Source organism: Aptenodytes patagonicus, chromosome 17 (genome assembly GCF_965638725.1).
Source record: "Aptenodytes patagonicus chromosome 17, bAptPat1.pri.cur, whole genome shotgun sequence".
Taxonomy (NCBI): domain Eukaryota; kingdom Metazoa; phylum Chordata; class Aves; order Sphenisciformes; family Spheniscidae; genus Aptenodytes; species Aptenodytes patagonicus.
This window is the reverse complement of record NC_134965.1, coordinates 4,066,327-4,089,666: the sequence shown is the minus strand read 5'-3', so window position 1 is coordinate 4,089,666 and position 23,340 is coordinate 4,066,327. Positions and strand designations below refer to the sequence as shown.

Below are 23,340 nucleotides of genomic sequence, written 5' to 3'. Positions count from 1 at the left end.
GATGTGTTAGTCCCTTCTCTGATGGGGAAGAGGAGGAGGAGGACAAAAAGCAGCGTAATGTGATAGTACTAGGAGATGAGACTTTTTTTTTCCCTTTGCAATTTTTGAGGAATTTGTAACTCAGAAGTACCAAACAAGGTACCTGAGTAATAGCGTTTGGAAGGGCAAACATTGATTTCTCCATGATGACCTTCCTATAATAAGATATGGAAAATACTAAGGTGCCGGTTTCTAGACGTTGATTTTTTTTTTTTTTTACTATAACAACAATGTGCTGAGATGCCTGAGCTTCTGATGATCAATTGGTGTTTGGGGCACTAGTGTGTGTTTTATTCCCAACTGGTATTAAGGCAGGGGAGATTTTTTTTTTTTTCCCTCTAAATGAGAGGAATCCTGGTGTGTGTGTTCATCTGTGCTTGCATACAGGCTGCATAAACAATTACACAATTCCTAATGAAAAACCTTGAGTCACTGGTCAGAATGTGAGGTTGTTGGGTGCTAATTCTGGCCGAAGGTTGGACACTCACCCACTGTGCAGAGTACATCTTCTGCCTTTTCCACCCTGCCTTTCTCCCAACAGCATTTTTTAGCTGTCGAGGGAATAACCAACTTTATTTCATTTATCTCTGTGATCATTTAATCTACTTTTTATATGTATGCAGGTGCTGGATGCTCATGAGCAGTTTGCAACGCTTCCTTAGCACGTACTGCTGTGTGCTTGCCGGCTCTGTGATGTACTTTGAACTGTACAGAAGTGCTGAAAAAGCAATAAAATTAATGATTTTGCTTCTCTTGCTTATTTCATTATAGCAGGGTCTTGGTAGAACTGCTAAAATTTTGGGTCACTTGCCGTTTCCTTTGTAAAACACGTATTTTTAGGTAGTCATAATCTGCACCTCTTACATGTTGGCAAATTCCAGCTTGGCATAAATGGATATCGCTTGCAGTTATTTTGTAAGCATAGATGTGTGACCAGTTTTGGAAGCTAGTGCACTGTTTCATATGTGCTTTAACACCCATGAAATTGGGTAGACCTTTCACTACTTAAATAAGTTTTGGGTCATACTCTTAAGTTGCTGGGGTTGGGGGCACTGGAGAAGTGGGGCATCTTTCTAAACCTGTATGTCTCCAAAGTTAGATGCAGTGGAGGGAGAACAGCTGTTGCTTCTTGGAGCTTATTTCTAGTGAAAACACATTTGTTGAGTGGCTGTATAGTGCCCTTCCAGAGGTTCTTCATCTCTCATGTCATGCTTCAGTAAAGCTCTTACAAGCCAAAACACTTTTCCAAGTAGGGTTAAAATTACCTTTGCCCTCAAAGGTGTGCTAAGATGCATGTGATATTAAGGCTCACTTTGGGCAGCTATTCAAGGTGCAGTGGGTGTACTTTAAATTATTACAAAGCTACCAAAATTATCAGGTTTTTGGACTGTGGATCAAAAGGGATTGCAACAGTAGCTGAAGGAGAGAAAGGTAAATCACTTCTGCTCTGCATTTCATTGTTCTTGTTAAACTTCTCTTTTCTCATTTGGAAGTGACTCAAAATTAGTAATGCTTCTGTAGCCATATTACATTCAAAAATATATAATGGTATAAATGTCAAACTCTGTACATCATTGCAAGCTTACATTTGCCTCACAAGTATACATTTAAATCACTTGCATTGCTGAAAGCCACTTTAACAAGAATAAATTAGTAGTAGAGCTAACGTTTGAATAAAAGCGCAAGTTATGCGAGTGGCTGGATAGAGGTTTCCATCTGTAAGCACACGCAATACAATCTGAATGAGGATTTAACATTCTTGATTTAAATATTTAGTCAAGCTCTATTATACCATCCCTTCATATTTTCTATGTGACTAGGAAATATATTCATCACCATTTAGGAATTACTGGACTTTGTAACCTGATGATGTTTGGTTTTATTCACTCGAAGACTTGTGCAACTGAAGTACAAACTGCTTCAGTCTTGAGTGGGAGAGATTTCCTATGCAATTGCTATCTGTGGCAAGAGGCTTGTGTATACAGAACAAGCCCAGCAGTGGGAGAGTTCAGTTTGTCTAGTCGTAGACGTTCAGCCTCTGGTCTCTGTGCAGAGACTGCTAGAAAACAACAGGTAGGATCAGTCATGGTGTGGACATCACCAGTTAGTGGATTTAAATCACTGATCTGATAATTAAGCTGTTTGTAAACTTCATTAATCACACTTCTGGCTGGCAAAACTGGTATTTTTCAGTGCTTCGGTTTTCTTGGTAGATTAAAACAAATACATAAAACTTTTTGCCTGCATGAGTTTGACTTTAGTGAAGGAAGCTGGTAAGAAGAAAATTTATTAGCAGCACAGTTTTTTTCCGCTGTTTTCAGGGGGTTCTTTTGTTCTGCAGGAGTGAGGTTTGCTTTTTCTTTTTTTTTATCAATGCCGTTGACATAATATAGAAGCTCACTGTTTGCAGCTTCCATTGGAACATGTGGACTCCAGTTGCCTCTGCTAGTATTGAGTTGTAAAGACAGGAGACCTAAAATACAGATCTTAGTTGTGTAGAAAGCTTCTATTTTAAAAAATAGGTTTATAAGAATGGTGTTTCTAAAATATATCTGCTCCTTTATAATTACACGCTTTAGATATTAATACATATAATTTTGAAGGTATAATTTAGACTCCGGTAGGTAGTGTCATGACAATTTTAAGGTAGGTTTAAAAAAAAAAAAAATTATAACTAAATATCTCACAAGAGCAATTTTCTTCTTTAGTGATATTCTTGGGCTTAGTCTGGAGGACCTGATCCTAGACTCTGGTGGGGTTTGTTTTGTTTTGTTTTTTTCCCCTTTTAACCCAGAATGCAACAGAGGCTGAATTGTTCTGTTTTTTAAAGAAACAGTCCCAGGGTGCTTCTATAAGATTTCAGGGCTAGAGGGAAGCAAGAGCACGCTTTAGGTATTTTTCGGTTACAAGTTACGGTTAGAAAAGAGTCTCTTGGCAGCTCTTAAAAAGCCAGGTAGTAAAAGACTTGGTTGGTGGTAAGCTGGAAGAGTGTAGCACCCGCAAGTGTTATGGACGAAGTGTCAGTCTGGGTGTGTGGTGGTGTGTTCAACACACAGATTCCAGACTCTCCTGCTCTGTGATAGATTTCTTTAACAGATTAGTTTCCCTTTAAATCTGGGGTAGTGTCTCTTCAGTCAAAATTGCTATGTGGCATGTGGTTTGCTGAGGGGAAAGCAAGTAATTTTTTGTCTACCAAAGGATCATGCCATGTCAGCTGTCTGATCCCCCTGTAATTTTGCTGTGGACCACTGTTCAGTACCCCTGCTGCCGAGACTGCAGCTGCATGTGCCCTTTAAGTTCAGCATGGGTGCTTAGAGGGTCCTCACTCTTTCTCTCCCTCCCCCAGGCTCTCACTTGTGTGTAATCAAATTAAACAGTGGCACCAGCCCCCGTGGAGAAGAGCTCCTCTGTTAGAAAGCTGTCCCTCTAGAATTTGCACAGAGATTTCATCATTTGCACCTGCCATTGCTGGCTGCTGCTATGACCTTGTGTGCCAGTAGCCTGTGCTGATAAGTGTTCCCTGTTCCTTCTATCTCAATTAATAGTTTTAAGGATGCTTAATTCCTTGCCAGTCTTCTAAAGCTTGTCTTTGTCCAGAAACACTCTGCATTATATTTTTACAGGGTCCAGTTGAAGAGTGCTTTCAGTGCATGTAATGAAAGCTAGAAAGGGCAGTGTTATGAGGTTTCTGTTAAATACATAAAGGCAGCAACCCAAATCACCAGCAATTGGTGTCAAGTGATAACTGTGCAAGAATGCTGGGTCATTCAAGACAGTAGCAGTCACTTGTGGAACACTGCAGACTTCTATTTGAAACGCATTGTAGGTTGGTAAAGCCTTTCTTGCTGTTTCTATTCAGATCTTCTGGGCGTTGTGCCTTCTCTGGGGTACAGGGCTGCTGCCTTTTCCCCATGCAGGACCTTATGTGCCAGACACACCTGCCTTAGCAGCTGTACTTTGTTGAGGAGGAGCGAGGTGCAGCAGCATGCGAGTGTGAAATGGCCATTGGGCTGTGAGACTTGCCAGGTCTGCCTGCCCTGCACAAGTCCTTCAGTCATGCTTTTCACTGTCTGATGAACCCCTTGGAGTCAAACCAACACTTTCCAATGTGGAAATTTGAAACCGCTGTCTCCATCAGTACCTACAGGATATTTCCTTATGTCATGAAACCATCTCATTTAAATATCTTACACTTCAAATTATTCACTTGTTTCAATCCAGTATTGTTTGATTCCACACAGACTTTGTATCCACTCTCTATCATTGAAAATCATTGAGGCAGCATTGTGCAGCGGAGCTTTCTAAGAGCCCTGCTTAGACTAAGCAGCAAATGGTGGTGTTTGGTTTCCTTTGGTGTTTGTTGCTGCAGCCCCCTCATTGTGGATAATTCTCATGTGATGTTTTCATTTGGACAGTGGATGTTGCACATCTCACTGGTGGGTGTTAGAAAGGTAACTGTACCCATGGATGGGTGGATCTCTGTATCAGAGTTGGAGAACGTTGGTGGAACTGAACAGGGTGCGGCCTGCCTTGTTGCTTCTGCTATTGTACTGTTAAAAACATTAATCTCTCTAGCTGCTAAATATCTCCTGTTGGTGATTGCTAAATGTGGTTACTTATGTACAAGCAAGCTCAAACAATAGAAAATATATGAAATATGAACCCTTTCTTTGCTTGGGTGGGAACATTCATCTTGCCTTGGTGAAGGATGTTCACCTCACGTTTCCGAACATTGTATTCAGCAGATGAGCTGTTTCCTCCTTCTCCTTCAGGTTCTGGTTTCTCCTTTGGAGAAGGGGGCTGAGAGGCTGTGCTTAGATGGACTGTTAGGGTAATTATCAAAGTGAACAGGCATGGTTTTAAAGATGCTGTTGTGTGATTTTATTGAGTGGAGGGGGTTGGAAATCAGCTTGGTTCTTGTTTTTTTTCCCATAGCTCAGTCTATTGACGTGTAGATGAGCAAGAGTCACATTGGGAAAGAGCTGCCTTTTGACTCTAGCAATGTCCCCAACTGGAGAGAAGACTGAAGAATGCAAGGGAACCTCAAAAAAAAAAAAAAAAAAAAAAAAAAATCGTACAGCTGACAGCCTCCTGTCAAGCAGCGTATTTGCAAAGATTATGGAAATTTTCATGTTGCTACTGAGTTTTATCTTTGCTGGGTGACTCTGTTAAATTGCTGAGAGAAACCTCCTTGTACAGGCGTGGGCATATTTTCACACATCCTAAGGTAATGAGAGTAAATTATAGGGAAACTTCATTCCTAAACAGTTGCTCTCAGCCCAATTTCACGGAAACTTTAACAACACAACAAATACAAAACCTTAAAAAAAAAAAAAGCCCTTAAAAATAGAGATGAGGTTAAAAGGAGACTGTGTCTAATTTTGTTAGCGTTGTGGTCCTAATTTGTCGCTTCTGGTGACTTGAATTCCTCACAAATTGCTGGTTTGTCTGCAGATCTGTAATTCCCTCATGCTGTAATTCTGCCCTTAGAAATGTTGGCCACTGGCAGCTCTCTCTTTCTGAGCTGGAATTTTGAATGTTTTAAACTCCTCAGCATGGTCTTTTTCTGTTTAATCTAGGTGGAGACGCTTGCCTCTCGGGGAGGAATGAGAAGCTGTCTGCTGTGCTGTAATAGAAAGCCCTGAGAAGGCAGTGGCAATGAGCAGGGTGCTGGGGTGCAGAAGGTGCCCACTGTATGTGTAAAGAAGGCGCCTGGATTACATGTTGGCTGTAGAGAGAGGTTTGTGTTCTTCAGCAGCATTGTAACCGTCCAGCAGAAGGATGTGCTGGAGAACCAGGCTGTCCTCTTCTAGGACACTTCAAAATGTGAGACCAAGAGCTACTGCAGGAAAAATTCTGAGGTGTTTGCTATGCAAAAATCCAAGAATCTCCCAAATAATGTGCTCTGCTCTTCAATTCCTATCAGCTAGTGGAAGGGTCGGATACTGCTATGAACCTTTGGCTGGTTTGAAATCATTAGCTACGTGCTTTGAGTTTCAGCTAGCACCCAGTCTCTCATTTTAGGCCATATGTTTAATTGTTATGTCATAAACAGAAAGAATGTATCACTTACTATAAAGCCTGAAAACTTGAAATGCTGAGATGAAAGGAGAGATGGATCTGAGTTGTACTTTCAACTGGTTTTCATCATTTTAGTTGGGTTTCATCTTGGTGGGGTTTTTTGTTGTGTTTTTTAGGAGCCCTGAGAAACTAAACCTTATTCTTTGTTTGCTTTTTACATCAATTTTATCCTGTGGGCATCCCCTGTTGTTATAACCGTTACTATACTCATAACCTTAGTATGGATTTCTCAAGTAAGAGGACATGACAAGTACATGCAATTAACCAAACTATTCAGATCTTGAAGAGCTTATGATATAACCTAACCTGTGGATGGAGATCGGTCTTGAAGTAGAAAGATACTTTAAGCTCCAGATATTTTTACTTTTTTGCTCAGCTCTAAAATTTAGTGGAGTTTTGATGCTTACTAAGAAGCATCCATGACTACTTTAAACAAATCTGAAAAGCCTGGGGAAAGCTTTTTTGTTATACACTAATTATGTATAATTTCCATTTACAGTTAGGAATTGCAATTAAGGACGCTGTCGTGCTGTGTTCTGTGCAGACGAGTAACAACAATGACTGTCGGGAGAATGGAGGTCTCTGCTTAGCACATGGATCACCTGTGCCTATCTATATGCACTAATTCCTTCACTGGCCTTTCCTTATGTATAATAAGGATTTCTCTGCTGTTGGCAGCCCTCAGCCAATAAGGCTGACCATTGTTATCTCTGCTTCTGAACAAATTAATGGGGTTCTATGTTGTTCAATATGAAGCAGAAGACTGGGCCTAAGCAGTTTGCAGGATGCATATGTGGTGCAGCAGCAGCAGTAACAGTGCTGTACTGCACTTCTGTGCAGTCCCTGGTACGGCGAGAAGGCAAAACCACATTCTGTAATTTTATGAAAGAAGAGTGTGTAATTTAAGCAAAATGCTTTACTTGATAGGCTGCAACCATTTATTTTTCAAACGTGCTATGAAACGTTAGTAGTGGGTTTGTAGAAAAATGTTTGATTGTGAAGGAGGAATGTTTATTTTGGGTTGAAAAGTTTCAGAAAGGAAATGATATTCATATCTTGATCAAAGTTGAGTCATGTGAAGTTTATAAGGAAGATAGCTGGGCTGAAGTCTCTTCATGTTAGTGTGAATGCAGGGCAGTTGCAGGGTGTTTATACTGTACAACTGAGATCAAGATTTTACTACTTTATTTTCCTGTGTTAGAAAGGATAAATGGAAGAAGGAACAGAGAGCTCAAGTTCTGTTTTGGACACTGCCATGAAGTATTGCTGTTTATATTACTGCAGAGTCCTAAGGTCCACAAAAGTGAACCCTATTGCAGAAGTCACTGTGCTCTTTAACCCTGCTGCATCCCTGTAAGTGGTGCTGGAAGCAGGACAGCAAAGAGAAAGAGGATAGGGAGGAGGCTCAGTCATGTCAGGGGACTTCAGCAGGAACACACGAGAAACACAGATGGCCCATGTTACAGAGTGACCATCCTGCAGACCTGCTGTGTGCTCTTGGATAGCTGGGCACAGCCTCTCTAGCTCTGCTTTCCCACCTAGCATAGCAAGACTGTCTAGCGTATAAGAACTCTTCACAAATAATCAATACTCACAGTGGTCCTGTAAGTTAGTTAATTATTATTAATATCCTGATGTTGGCGATGATGCTGATATCTGCCTTTTGTTTGGAAACTGAGAACAGCAAAGGTATCTTTTCATCTACCTGCTCCAGTTGTTTTCAAGCTGCTAGAAAAATACTGATGCTCCCCTAGCTGCCTCTTGTTTGGCAAGGCTTTCCACTGTGGCAAAGCACCGTGCTCCTGCAAATGAATAGGCAGCTAATTTGTGAATGAGTTGACATGCATACCTAATTTCCTTCCACACCTCTTGTTTGCAGCTGATGTTAGTGTGTATTAAAACATGAAGCTTTCTCTGCATTATGCTGAGAGTGAGAGTGTGTGTGTGTGTGTGAAAGGGAGAAGGAGGGTAAGGGCTTTTAAGTAAAAATATGATGATGGATGGCATTCTAATACCTGTACTTTGACAGAAATTGATGATGTAATTCAGAGCACATCAATTAAAATGAAGGACTTGGAGAAGAAATTGATGCAACTCAAAGCACTTTAGGAGGCTCTGGAACTAGTCTGTATCTAGCTGGAGCAATGGAGGCGAGCATTAGGACATGCTTCTGCTGAAATAAGATGTGCTTGGTCATTTCTGAAGGCTTACTTGAATATTTGTAGGTGGTAATGTTGTTAATTTTGTCTTCTAAAGCAAATGAGTTATTGTTTTCTGCAGGGAGGAGAAAGTAAAGCAAAAACACACATTCCCCTTTCCCTTCCAGGTGCTTTTGCTCCCCCTCTAACTGTGGGCATGGCCACACAAGTCATTGCTTTGGCAGGTGACTTAGGGAGCAGCAGCAAGTGGGGCAGGGCAGGTAAGTGGGACTAAGCAGCTGATAAGCAGAGTACTGGGACACTGCACTGATCAGATAAGAAAGGTAAAGCAATTAAATTTTTGTGGGGGTAAAAAAACCAGACAAATAATTTGTCCTTTATCAGGCCAGATAGCCATAGTAGTATTTTGGTAGCAAAGCAAAAGGCAGAGGATTTTATTTACTTCTAGCTTTACAGGTGGAGGGCTTGTTTTGCAGCAGTTATATGAAAAAGAGGGCATTGAGTTGGTCAGGATAGAATCAGAGAATCATTTAGGTTGGAAAAGACCTTTAAGATCATTGAGTCCACCTGTAAACCTAACACTGCCAAGTCCACCACTAAACCATGTCCCTAAGCACCACATCTACATGTCTTTTAAATACCTCCAGGGATGGTGACTCAACCACTTCCCTGGGCAGCCTGTTCCATGCTCCACAACCCTTTTGGTGAAGAAATCTTTCCTAATATCCAATCTAAACCTCCCCTGACGCAACATTTCCTCTGGTCCTATCAGGATACCTGTCAGAGGGACAGAAATGATGTGGTGTTTTCTTGCATTCTCCTTTCATTTGTGTCTCTATTAACCTGTGGCCTTGTTGTCTTATGTCTGAGCAAGCTTTTTGTATTAGGAATCATTGTTCTGTTTGCAAAAAATAAAGAAAAGGGGGGTGGTGGTATCTGATGGAAACTTATACCCTATGGATAATAACTGCCACAACTATGGACACAATAATGAGCACGCCTTTCACGTTTGCCATGAAACTTAGGAATAAGTACTTTTTGGGTGTGAATGAGTTGTATTCTGGGTTTGGAGCCTGTTTTTTTTTTCTGTTTTGGGGATTTTCTGCACAACCATGTGATTTTTGAATAGTTTAGTCTTAAAAGAATTCAGTAACTGCAGTAACAGCTGTTTTAAGGAGAGTGCTGAATATCGCAGAGTAAACAAGTGCACAGGAGATGTCAGTTCTTAAATCCTACTTCTTAAAAAGTTAGAACTGATTCTGTAACTGTTTCTTTAAAAAGCTGCAGCATGAGGCAGAGTGTATGCTGTTGTCAGATGGGAAGCTAAAACAAGACAAATGTCTGCTGGTGATGCCAAAAAAGACTTGCCTTCTGTGGAGCATCTGTGAAGCTTCTGCTTTCCTTGCTGAAGTGGGGAGGAGGTTTCTCATGACTCCATCTACCTTTATTCACCTCCTTCCTTCAGTCCTACTTCCAAGATCATAAACTTTACCCTGAAATGGCCCATTTCCCTAAAACTTTCTGTAAAAATAAGTACTTAAAAATTGTATAAACAAAGTTTATTAGACAGTATGTAGTAGGGAATCAAGAACTCTTTTGCATATATGTTTAAATAGTTCTTGCAGTATGACTGCCCTTAGGTTTAGACTATTTTGTTGATGCTGTTGCTCCACCACGGCAGAAATCTCACTCCAGCTGCATATGTGAAGGGTGTAAATACCAGAACTAGCAATTTTCTTCAAGCATTTTCTTTGCATTTGAATGGAGCACAAAAAAAAGGCATCTGATCTGACAAGCAAACCTGATGATGGCTCTAGGAAAACACTTTTTTGTTTTTGTTTTCAAAGCAATTTCTGCGGTTTTCTCCACTTCTCTATTGCACAATTTAGCTCAATGGAGATGTATTACGCCTCCAGCACACAGCAGGATCCTTATGTCTATAGATGTTTTATGCAATTTTTTCTTTTTGCAGTATCCTAGGGTGGTGTGCCTGAGGTGAATATCTTCTTTCTCCTCACTCCCAAAAAGTGGTATTAATAACAACACAAACCTAGGAAATTACGCAAAAAAGGAGGGTAGGAGTAGGATGGAGTATGTCTGCTTTTGACAAATGTCTTTGTCATTTCTAACACCTGCATCTTCTAACATCTAACATCATCAGTTTTCCCTGAATATCTGCAGTCCTCTGGGCCTTTAGAACATTAGAAGGTAGGGAACAGCATTTTGTGACCCACCTACAAGGAGATGAATTAAGTGTTCTCTGAAATTCCAGGTCATTTAAAAGTAATTGCAAGAGATTTCTCTCAGTCTCCACCATTTCAGGTATCAAGTTGTATTTTCTTACCTGTAGCAGACGCTTGGTAGGAATGCAGCTAAGAAAGAAATTTGAAGTTAGTTCAAGATCAAATAGGGTTATGTGTGTATTTTAAATAATGATCATATAAAAACCAAACTGCTGATTGTGTTTCTGAACAGAGAAGGAAAAACCACTATATTTGGGTTCAGTTTTAGTGTGCATGGAGCAGTTCTGATTCCTCAGCATCAGTTCCATCACAAAGCAGGAGCAAAATGAGGAGGAGACAAAACCAAAATCAAATCCATTGCATGGGAGTGTGAGTTGACATGAAAGGCAAGTTTCTTAATTGAGGGAGGAGTGGTCCAGATATTCTAGCAACAGAAAAGAAAAGTTAAACTGATTTAGGGAACAATTTTTTCTGAATATATATATATCTTACAGCCTAGTAAATATAGCATTTTAGGATTTGGTTATACTTTCACGTAGAAATCTCTCTTGGTTAAAACAGTGCCTGGAGAAAAGGACAGATGGTAACTCTTTCCCAGCTCAACTTCTGTAGAGAATAAATGGGTGACTGATCCTTCTGGCTATTAGCAGGGATATATATTTGGAGGCTGCTAATTTTCCATGTGTTTGCTCTGTGTCATAGATTTCATGCAACACTGCAGCACTGCGATAGGTGTTAAAAAGCAGTAGATACGTGATAGGTGCTTCTCCAACCATTTTTGTTCTCTGTCCAACTTTTCAAGAACAACCAGCTATGGGACAGTTCCTCAAAATGGCATCAATTTCCTTGGGGATCACCAGGTGCCTTCTAAGCATGCCTGGGTTATTTCAAGCAAGGTGTTAATAAGACACATTTCCTAGGCCCACTGGTGTTCCAGATTTATATGTGCAGTAGCACAAATGACTTTCCCCTCAGTAACTTCTACTTTTCTATGCATTTTTGATCCTTATGAAGTTTAAGTCTGTGGTTGGGGACTGCAGGAGGCTGATGAAGTATGAACAAGATGTTCAAGGTGATCTACTTGTGAGTTTTTGTTCCTTATTAAGTACCATTGTTGTCATGAACAGGTGGCTAGTATAGTGAGCAGAAGTAGCACAAAGAGCAGGTTTTCATATTTCTAAGAAATGCATGGCTGGTAAAGAAAACCTACTGGTTTGTTTCCTTTCCCAAACCACTTGCGTTTGGTCTTTCCTCACTTCCACTTTCTCTTACGTGCCAAACCAGGCAGAGCACAGCGAGTGTACAGCTTTGCAGTTGTGCACAAATCTCTCTCAACTTGCCACAGAGAGAGGAAGAAATTGGACAACATAGAATTCTCTTTTGTTTGATTTCCTTCCTCTCGTTGCTGCTGTCATGAACATGTGAAAATTACCTCTAGCAAAACACTTAGGCTGAGATGTAATCTGCCAAGGGAATTTGGGCATACAGTACCTGCTTAAAATAACAATAAATTAGACAATTGGATGCCATATTCTCAGTGCAGCTTTGAAAGTCTCTGGCTTGAAGTATAATTACAAATAAGATTTAAACAATGCCATTTATTTATACAAGCTTGCTATGAGTCATGAATCGCATCTTTCTAAATTAATGGAAAGATTAATTTTCTCTTGTTTTCATTTCCATCATCTTCAATACCTTGCGGGGAATAGCTTACAGAATAAATGACTTCTGGGACCCCATCTGAAAACCATTCCGATGCGGAGGTTGGTGAGGAATGCTGCAGCTCCCTTGGTAAAGTGCATACCTCCTGGGAACACCTGGCGTGCCTGTTCAGACCTGCACAGAGCTATCTGCTGGTGTTTGGGTGGCATTCATGTTGGGCTGTTGGACTGACTTGAAAGCGCCCTCGCTAGCTTGGCATTTGCTTGTTTGAAAATAAAGTTCTTTGTGCTATGGTAGCTCACATATCTATCTTGTCAGGCCCTTGTGGATTTACCTACCATCTATATGTGCTAAAACATGTTCAGCGGTGAGCTATATCCGTACTATGGTGTGTTCTGCATTTCTGTACACTGAGGGATTGACATAAGCAGCAGTCAGCAAGTGCTCTACAGCCCAGCTTCCCAGCAAATACCTTGCAGACCATGTGGGTACTCATAGTCAAGCATGATTCCAGCCAATATCATAAGCAGAAGGAAAAAGGCTTTTGGGCATGGCACGCTTATGCAAGACCTTAAGTCTGCTCTCCACCTGCAATATGCATACCCCTGCGGCAGAATGCTTGACAAGGAGTTTCTTTTATCTGAGAATCGCTTTATCTGATGGCACCAATTTTGGTGCTCAGAGTTTGGAGTACTTCCTGAATCCTCATTTACTTTAAACTTACTGACCACACAAGCACTTTGCAATACTTTTGTGAGTTACTTTCAGTAATCAGACAGCATTAAGGTTTTTTTTTTCCCCTTTGCCTCAGACTGTCACTGCTTTTTTTTATTTCATTCCCTCTATATTATGCAGCATTCTAATGGGCATGCAACTAAGATGTTTTATTTTCTGCTCAACATCTAAGTCAAGAATAAGTGATCAAAAGGATTGACATGTGTCCTAAAAGAAGTACCTTTAATACTAATGACTGAAGTGCAGGACCAAAGAGTGTGGATTACTGTTCAGTTTGAGGCCTGGGTTGCCTTTTAATTTTAAAATGGTTCTCTTCTTTTTCTTCTCTATTCGGTGAGAAAGCATGTTCACAGGACCCCAACAGGCAGTTTCTTCAAAGGGAGCTCTGCCTTTTATGTTCTGTAGAAGTTTGGTGGCTAAGCGTTTTCTTCCTGACCCCATCTCTTCAGCTGTTTAGATATTACTGTGCAAAAGTAGGGTATGGGTAGGGAGGGCAAGGTAAATACTGTTTGCTTTATTTCAGTGGTAGTCCCTTATGTGCAGCACCTGTATCCAATCTTGATTATCTCTAAAGATTTAACAGTTTTCCACTTCACACATAAAAGCATCCTGAGATAAGGAATGAGAGTTACGGACCGTCTATCCCAGAAGTGATGTTTTATTTGCCAGCTATGAAACTTAAGGTTATTAAACATCATTGCAAGAAATTTTGCTAGGTCCATTTTTCACCAGAGTTGTGTGGTGTTTTATCTTACTAAAAGACTGGCAATGTTGACTAACAGAAGTGAGAGTTGTACCTGACACAGGATAACACACGCATTTCCGAGTTTATAGATACAGTGGGGTAATACTGCTGATTTGCTTCCGTATAGAAAGTAAAAGCCACTGTGGCTGGCTTCAGGTCTATAATGCATATAGCTGTTCTGAAACAGAAAAGTCACTCTGGAATAAAATGTGGCCACTGTGACCAAAATAAAGAACTTCAGCAATTCCAGTAAATGAAGACGTGAATTGCAATGGAAGCAGTTTCTTTTAAACGGAGGGTATTTTTTAAGTCAGTCTCTCTAGGTTATTCTTTATTCTCCTCGCCCCTTACTCTTTTAATCCATTGGCCAATTTTGGCCACACTTCAAGAAGGAAGACTTCTGAAAGATACAGTGCTGCTAGAGGTTTCATAGAAATTTGGAGCCAGGGCAATGAGGGACTCCCTGTAACGTGGTTAATATTTATTAGATGTGAAAGAAACCACAAGGGGCAAAAGACTTTGAACATCTGCCACCTCCGACAGCATTGGAGAATGCTGTCTCAAGACATAAAGCCATAGGAAAACAGTGATTATTAGTTCTGCTTTTAGGAAATAACTTTTTGCTATAAACTTGCTGTGAACTGGCTCCTGGGACCTTGCCAAGCTGTTCTTGGAAAAAGATGTGGGCTTCTATGAGCTATGTGCTTTGATTAACTCTTGATCTTGTGATTAGCTGTCCTGACTGTGAGGTGCACCTGTCATTAAGGAATTAATGCACATTTCATGAGTGGAAGTGTAACAAATTAGAGCCTTTTACTGTTTATAGTTAAGGGGGGAAAACCCAAACTCCCTCTTTGGCTAGCTGTATTGCAGTGTCTCCTGAAACGAGTGGAGGCTGTGTCCTTTTTTTTTTTTCCTTCTACTGTGTTGTTAATTATCACAAATTAAAGCGTAGGTGACTTGCTGACAGCAATTTTAAAAAAATCTGACTCTTGAGAAATGAAGGGTTCAATACCACCCTGTTTTTTTTAAAACCAGAAAACTTTCTGTGCAAGGTGAAGGAAAGGTTTTTCTGTGTCCTGGAAAGAATGTACAATTACTAATTTTTTCCCAGGTTTCTGTACTCGCCTGTTTTTAAAGAAATTCATTATTGAATGCCTTGAGGGATAGTTCATGGAATTTGGTATTGCTTTGAAATTCACACAGTGAAGTTCGAGTTAGAACTGTATTTGTCACTGGATGCTGTTGAATCGAAGTATGGCATCTAACACTCCTAGCACGCTGCAGGACGAGCTAGGGCTCATCTTTGGCAAAGGAGGGAGCCTACTCCAGTGGATAGCAGTCCAGGCTGAGGCTTGGGGAAAAAGTAGGGAGCTTGAGTCTCTTTCTGGGCTGTGGTGCTCAATTATTCGTGAGCTCAGATGTATCGCCGCATCTCTTGCTGTGTCCCTTTCCCCGTGTTTAAAACAGGTAATGACACTGACGTAAATGATAAGTGCTTAGTACTTCCTGGATAAAAAGCACTGTAGAAAATATGTTTCCGTTCGCGCAAGTGTGTTATTAACAAGCACTTGGGAATTTAACGTAATTTCATTGCAACATTTCTCATGAGTGGCTATGCTGGCTATGGTGTGTTTATCCACAGGAAGTGTTTCCTTTCCTTCAATCCTAGTCTTTCCTTCAGAGTGGCAGTTAATTTTTGATTCCTTGTTTTGCCTTGCAACAGTTAAAACAGAGGCACGCCTGTCAGCTTTGTCATATCACAGACGCCAGTTACGGTGAAATCAGACCTTTGATCTAAGGCCTTTATGTTTGCAGTATCAGAGGCTCAGCAGCCTTTATCACCTATCCTACAAATAAAGTTTGAACATGGAAAGCATTTAAAATGAGTCTGCTTTACCAACATAGAAATAGAAGCTGCCCTAAATCAGAGCGACTCTCTCTCCTAATAACAGCAACAACAAAAAATATTCCTGTCTGGGTTTTGGTTTTTTTTTTGGTATGTACATGTCTTTAATTAATCTTCCTTCTCCTAATTTCCCTTTCATCTGGGGCTCTTCTACGCATTTCACAAGAATGTAATAACCAAGCCCTACTGTATCTGTGACACACATGATTATTGTTATTATCTTCATTAGGCTAATACAGACTCTGAAATTCTGCATGATCAAATAACTTACCCAAGGTTAAATAGTGATGTAGTGTCAGGATTAGGAACAGAGCGGTCCTGTCTCTTAAGCCTGGGTTGAATTCAGGTTTTGCTAACATGGGTGTGTCATTTAGGAGTATGCATCACTGTCCTGTTACCATAGCCCAGCTCGTAGAGGTCCTGTGGCAATGCAGCTAGGCAAAAAAACAAAAACGTTGCTGTGGAGGGTGTTTTAGCTTCGGAAATTGCTACAACTCGCGCTGAATAAAACACTCTATAAATAAAATGGGGCAAGCCCTGCTTGTGCTATGAGGATTTCCTGGTATCGCTGTAGTCACGTGGCTACAGCAATGACCACTTCCAAATACAGAGAAGCCCTAGGTGTCATGCTTATTTTAGTGCGCTCTATTCTTATCCAAGTACACACCCTCCTGCAGGTATAAGGTTTTATACACAGATTTTACTGCTATATCAGCCATGGAGCTATTGTAGAACATAATAAATTCTTTAATAGATCATATTTAAGAAGCTAGACTGATGCATTTAAATAAGCTCCTGTGATAACTCCAAAGCTGGTTTCTTTTCTCTTTTCCCTAGTAGTGCTGTGGATAAGCTCTGGGTGCCTTAACAAGCTTTTGTGCCCCACACAAATCTTCTTTGAATACCTGGATGCCTTACTAATTAACTGTACAAAGCCACTTGCCTTGTCAGCTAGATGAATTTAAAGACACGTTGCTTATGATAACTAATGCAGCTGTTGACAGCTGTGCACCATGCTTGATCATTTCCTAGCACAGCTTGACCAGGACCCAGAATGAAATACAAATGCTTAATGTGTTTCTGTGGGAGGTGCATGCACACGTACATGTGATTGTGCAGAAGGGGAGTGTCACACTGCTTTGTGCTCGGAAAGAAATTTTCAGTCAGTAGGAGATGTTGGAGTGGGCAATGACAGAAGGGCATTTCCACCCATACGCAGATTAAAAAATGCCCATGATTAGAGGACTGCAATGGCTGCTTTAAATGGTTATGGAAGAAAACACAAGAGGGTTCCAGGAGCCTACATTGGCAGTGTGTAGTAATATACCCTCAAGCCTCATCTGCGGGGAAAAATGTCTTCCTCAGATCACGTGAGGATATGAAAAAAGCTCCTCTAAACAGGACCTTTTGATTTATTTACATCGTGTGTTGTATGTTAATGCACCATGTAGTAGGATTGTTGTGTAGGTCAACACGCTTGTGATATGAGAGTTCCCTGAATGAACACAAGAACGGGGAGAGGGAAGGAGGAAGGGAGATATGCATTGGGTATGAGAAGCTGCTGTACAGATCATAGGGCCCTCCAGATCAGGAGATGGGTGAGGAGACCCAGAAAGTCCTGGTTATGGTACTCTTGAGAGAACAGGGAAAACGGGCAGATGAAAGGGAGCAGCGTGCAAGGGTGGACTTGGAGTAGCTTTATTCTCCTTTCTTTATGGAGGATGACAGACTCATAAACCTATTTGCCATGTTCAGCAGCAGTGTCTCAGAGATGTTTAAAGCATATATTTAACAGTAAGGGCCATTCTGGGATTACTCACATAAGAGTAGGTATTTTTATCTGCAGCTAAAAGCTTTTTCATCTGGAAGTTAAGATTTAGGTAGCTACTTGAAATAGTAGGGCTTGGGTTTTGTTGGGTGTGGTTTTTTTTTTTTTTACAGATTTCCTGTTGTCTTAGAAGTGGGCACCAAGTTGGCATCACAGTTTTATCCAGGTTTTCATCTGCGGAGGATATGCTATCGGCAATTCCAGCTTTTCCTGCTTTTGCACTTAAAGCCTCATGATCCTCTCCAGATCTAGGTCCCAGAGAGAGATTTGTGTAGTGGTCATTAACTAACATTGCAAAGCCACTTTTTAAAATCAGTATGCAGCTTGGCAGGAGCGCTGGAGATGTGCTTATACACCCCTATCCTGACATGAGGTTGATTACCAGAACTCTTTATTAGCCTGGGACCATGACAGTAGACGTGTCGTGCTTTGACTGAGAAACTGGTGGTTCTGCGCAGCAGAAACCTGCCTGGAATGTGCCTGACGTTCCCTGCTGGGCTGCTTTACCACCTGGCTGCTGTTCTTCTGCAGGCCCTCTGCATCTGGAATCTCCCCTGCATTTTATAAAACATTCTTTGTAGTAAAAAAGAATAGAAAGCTCCTTACAATTACATACAAATACGCCAGCGTGCCCTGGACAGCTTGTGATGTTCCAAACTAGCTTCGAGGCATTGCTAAGCAGAAGCAAAATGCAAATGAGAAATGAGATGCAGTCACTTGGAAGTATGTCCAATCTGAGTGCATATTTCTACAGATTTGATAGAAATCTTCTTAACTGGAGAAATCAGCTGTCATCTGCTATAAATCATCAGTGACTAATTACCCCAGTTGTTCACTCATATCTGAGTCTTCTGTGTCACAGAAGTGTGTGTGGCTATAAAAGGGGAGGGAGCGGGTAAAAAATCCTCACTCACTAGAGTCTGTGACATTAGAGAAGATAAAGGCTTTCTTCCATTAGCCTTCACAACCTTGAAATCTGTGGGTTTTTATTTCTCTCTAAATAATTGTTTTAGTTTAGTATTTTGAATCGAATTTTATTATAGTGAAATGTGATGTATTGACAGCCCCAGAGACACAGCTGCTTGTGCATAGAAGGTACACCAGATAGGACAGGCTTTTTGGTGGGCTTCCTCTTCACAACCTGCCTGAAAATCTCGAGTCCAACAGGGGCTGTCTCAGAAGGTAACAGTGCAAGTTCTCATGGTCTGCGCGAATGAGGCAGGCAACAAAGTGACCAGCTAGAGGTTATGCTTGCACAGAATTAGGTTGAGAACTGTTATCCTCACGTCATGCACGCCATTAGTTCTCAGTTTAGTACTGTTAAAAAATCTTTGCATGTACTTTGGTTCTAAGTGAGTAATATCTGCCTATTTACTAGATAAGGTGTTATCGAGCATTCAGTAGGATATGGTAGTATGCTTCAAATGTATTTGGTTAAAATATAAGCAAGAAGATGTAAAAGTAAAGACGTCAAATTGATTCTGAGAACAAGAGCCTAATCATTATGTATTGTCTCTAGAAGAACGTGTAAATGATTCTTTCCTTTGTTGATTTTGTCTAGCCAGAAAACCATGAGAATACAGCTGTGAAGTCCATAGCCACATCTGTACAAAGCCAGCAAAAATCTCCAAAATCTCTCTAAAAAGAGATGTTGTAGATACTTAATTTAATTTCCTTGCAATTTGTGGCTCATGCCAGTTTCCTGACTCATTGTCACTCTGGTATGGTGATACGCCAAGTTTTCCAATAAGGAAAACAAGGGAGTGGTGAGTCACTGGCTGAATTCATATGCACTTGATTTGCTCTATCATTATCTATACTGTTTTTATTTATTTTAATTAGTTCATATACAAAGTCTCTGAGATATGTTTCATTGCATGAATTAGCTAGACTTATTAGTCTTCTGTAAAGATTAGAAAGCCAGAAGACAACTAGAGCATTTGGTGGCAGGCCCACCTTTTAGCATGCATAAGGAGAGTATGAACAGGGGGACTCTCTGAATTTTCTAAGATTTGAATAAGTGAAATGATAATGTTCTTATTTTTTGAGGCTCTGCTCTTTGGTCTGGAAATCTGTTAAGGCTGCTGATTAGATCTAAAATGTCACAAGAGTAGCCTTTTCCTTCAGTAAAGATTGTGTTTCGTTCTGTGTTAGAGCAGAGGTATTGCAGTGCAAAGCGTGCCTTGCTTGGTTTGTGTGAGTTAAAAAACTAGAAAGAGGGTCTGAAGTGAGTCCTGAGATGGAGGTGCTGGGTAGGGGAGAAAGGTCTGGCCAGCTTCATCTGAAAGCTGTTAATGATTTCTGTCACTTCAGATGACTGACGTAAACCTTAGCTACTACTCACGTTTCTGTTGGTTGTTTAAAGTTGTAACAGCTTCTGATTTTTACCGTTCCACATAAAGGAATCTTTCCAAGTCTCAATGAATAAGTTTGGGTTTAAGTTCAGGTCTAGGTGCCAATTCATTTTAGCCTGTCCTTTTGGCCAAATCACATCATTTATCTCTAATTGAAGTCTGTCTTTGGCTTGTGAGAATTGCAAGGCTGATTAAGATAGGCTAAGGCAGGAGTCTCAAAGTGAGATGAAGCAGGGGTGAAATTAAGGATCTCTTTATAGGGAGCTGTATGGCAGGGGTGGAAAGGAGAACGAAGTGACACTGTGAGCTTAGTCTCAGGTTTGACCCATGTCACTTTACAGTTTCACTGGTGAGAGCTGTTGTTGCATTGGATCATAAATGGAAAATCTTCCATGTTTTGGAATTTATTTAAGCTCTTGGGCTCTTCTTGGCCAAGTATCCCATGTTCCCCATTTGACAAGGGCTTCCTTCCCAGCTGTAGTCCTGGGAACAGGCCTACCCTGTAATTAGGGAGATGAGGGATTTGATTAGGGTGTGGTTTTGCCAGTGAGGCACCCAGCATTTGGCAGCCACGGTTGCATTCAAATTCCTATTTGTTTTGTTTTGATTTTTTTTTTTTTATTCTGAGCAGGACTAGCTGTCCTGTGCTGCCTTGCCTAGACGCCCTGACCGTGTGTTAATGATGCCTTGTGCTAATCGATTCTACACCTGATGAACATTTTTTTATCCCCTCCCGCTCTTGCAGACAATTTTGCGCTTTGCATACAACATTACAGTAGAGTTCTAGCTATGTTAGAGGAACCATTATTTATTGCTACCTAGCCCCTGCCAGAGAGAGGGGGAGAAGTTTTTAAATATATTTTCTTCTCCCAAGCCCTTGGTTAATTGCATTCCTTATTTTTTTTCCTAATGCTTAATTACTTGTTACATGCCATGCAGGTAAGCCAATAGCCTTTGGGAATGAATGAATAGCTCAGATACTTCCCCACTGGTGGTATAATAATGATAAAAACATTGAATGGAAAAAGTGGGTGTGACAGGTGGTGCAAGTCTCTGAGGATAATACTGGTTTTTGATTCAGAATAGGAATGTCACTACAAAGCAGACAAATTTTTATTTTGTTTCCCAAGCAGTAGCGCGCTTGGCAGAGTGTACAGCACCTATCCTAATGAAAGCCCACTGAAAATGCTACTCGGGGTAAACAGCAAGTCCTCTTGTGTGTCAGAGCTACAGGTGTATGCCCTTACGGGTTTGCTCTCCATTTCAAACACAGCCTTCTGAGACGAGCCTTCACCCTGTCACCTTTCTGTATGTGCAGGTAGTGGGAGGCTATCAGTGTCTGTGAAGGCTTTGAACTCTCACACTTGCCTACCCTGGGGTTTTGTTAGCAGATTTTTAAGCATCTGATTCATGGCCTGTGAATGACTGCAGTGCTGGGCGTCGAGACCCTGGCTCGCTCTGATCTTTGGCTTGAACTGCTGTGCTGGATTTCTCTCTCCACAGTGCTCCACTTTATTACTCAGGGAAACCCCTTTCCAAACATGCCACTGTGGGTGTTGGCAGTTACTTTTCAGTGCTTTCTAGGTCACAAGTTTCTTGCGTGCCAGTGTTAGCAGATCTTAGGAAACCCTTGTTTTGATTTGTCTAGTTGCTGGTTTGGTTTTGTTTGTTTCTTTTTAATCCTGCAACACCAAAGGCCGTTTCACCAATGCGTACTGTCATGTCATGCAACAGTGGGAATTAGTTTTGCAGAAGGCAAGTCTGTGAGTATGTCCTAAGGAAGCTCCTGTCAATGTTTTCAAGCAAGACATCACCACTCATTTAGCAATACTTAAAGACCAGGCCTGCTTCTTTTTGCATGTAAGACAGGGAATGCTTTCATGGCAATCCAAAGAAAGTGGTACTGTGTTTTAGTTCTAGATTTGCTAGTTCTGGTAGCGGTGGGAATTTATCTTGAGGTACAAATATCAGCAGGGCTACCACGGTGGTTTTCTGCAGCTGAGTATTTAAATAGAGTCCAAATTGTGAAGCCTGTGTTTAATAGCTAGTGGGTGGCTGAGCTGAAGCCAGCTCGTTTGAAGCTTAGGGATCTGTATGTGAACTGCAGTCACACCTTGGGGTTGCAGTCAAGATAAAATCACAGAGACCTCAGAATAAACTTCTCTCCACCTAGTCTTTTCACATGTCTCTGAACAGACAGGTGTGTACACCACTCCTGTGTCTCCTTAATGCATTATTTGAAGCAGGTTGAATATGGCTGCAGGCGTGAGGAAGAGCTTGATAGTAGGAAGGTGGCTTGTGCCTTTAATGGCTAGGAGGCCAGGGCTTGGCTATCCCTGCTTAGTTACCTCCACCTGAGGGAGCTGGTCCTGGAAGAACCAGGGAGCATAGCCTGGGAAGGAAAATGCCTTGATAAAGGAGGAGAGGTAGGCGGCAACAGGTAATGGAGGGAAAAGAGTTGTCAGTACAGAGTCTGCTCTGGCTCTTTGGGAGCCAAGAGAGTGTATAAGTGTGGGTTCTCCTCCACCTCCTTTGAGGCTTCTCCAAAGATCGGTGCAAGTCCAGGGCTGCAGTGGGGCAGGAGAGAGGGTGCTGGGGGCACACATGATTGCTGTCAGTGCCCAGCCTGCATCGTGTGGAAAGTTGTGTGCTGGTTCCCTTCAAGCACCATAATTTTTCCCCGTTAAAAGATACCTTTAAAAATGCATGTGCTTTTTAAGTAAGTAGATATGTTGGCCAATGGTATTGCAGCACGCGCAGTGTTTAAAGAATGTGTATTGGCATTACTGATGCAAGGCTCAGTGAGCTGAAAACCTGTGGCTTTGTTTCTGTAGCTTTGTGCTCGGTGCACAGGCTAACTCTCTATTTTGCACCTGCCTGGGAAGCAGTTTGAAATCAAATCACGATGTTTTGTTTTGGTGAGTGGAAAATGGGACTCTCCCAGGGAAGCTTTAATGTCTTTTTGCTTTGAAATTGTGATTTCATTGTGGCTTAGCTTATGAACACGGTTTCTTACCATGGTGACTCTTTATTCATATATACAGGTAGCAGTAGTTAGGTGAAGAGCCCGCGTTTCTTTTAAATATAAAGGATAATGAAGGCACTCTGCACAGTAGTTCTGTAAATGATGGTTAACACAAGAAACATCTGTACTAAGATGACCTTCTGTTCAGAGCATCTTTTCACCCCATTTCAGATGACCTTCCAGTCCTGCAACTTTCGTTTTGTTGTAGCTCTGGTCAGGAACACAAAGCCTATCTAGGCAAGCAGCTTGCCTCATGTGTGATCTGTACCACCCACCTCCCTGTTTGAAGCCTGAACTGCACACTTCCAGGAAAATTTGCCTTTCCCAAAGCATTTACCCTAAATCAGAGATAACTTAGGCCATTAAATGTGGACCTGCATTCCAAAAGCCTCAGAATCAGGTCTTTTATATTCACTGTGAAATGGCCATTAAAAATGCAACAGTACTCTGGATCCTGCACTAGATCCTAGAAACCCTCTGACACTGTGAGTGGATGAGGTCAGCCACGTTCCTCTTCCCCATTTACTTGACATTCCTTCCCTATCTAACACTCCACACCC

General features: G+C 41.3%; 1 protein-coding gene across 2 annotated transcripts in view; it reads left to right on the top strand.

Annotated features, from left to right (window-relative positions):
* The window catches only part of LOC143168279 (sphingosine-1-phosphate transporter SPNS2-like), a 140,122-nt gene that overhangs the window by 9,422 nt on the left and 107,360 nt on the right, over nt 1-23,340 (top strand). The window lies entirely within an intron of this gene.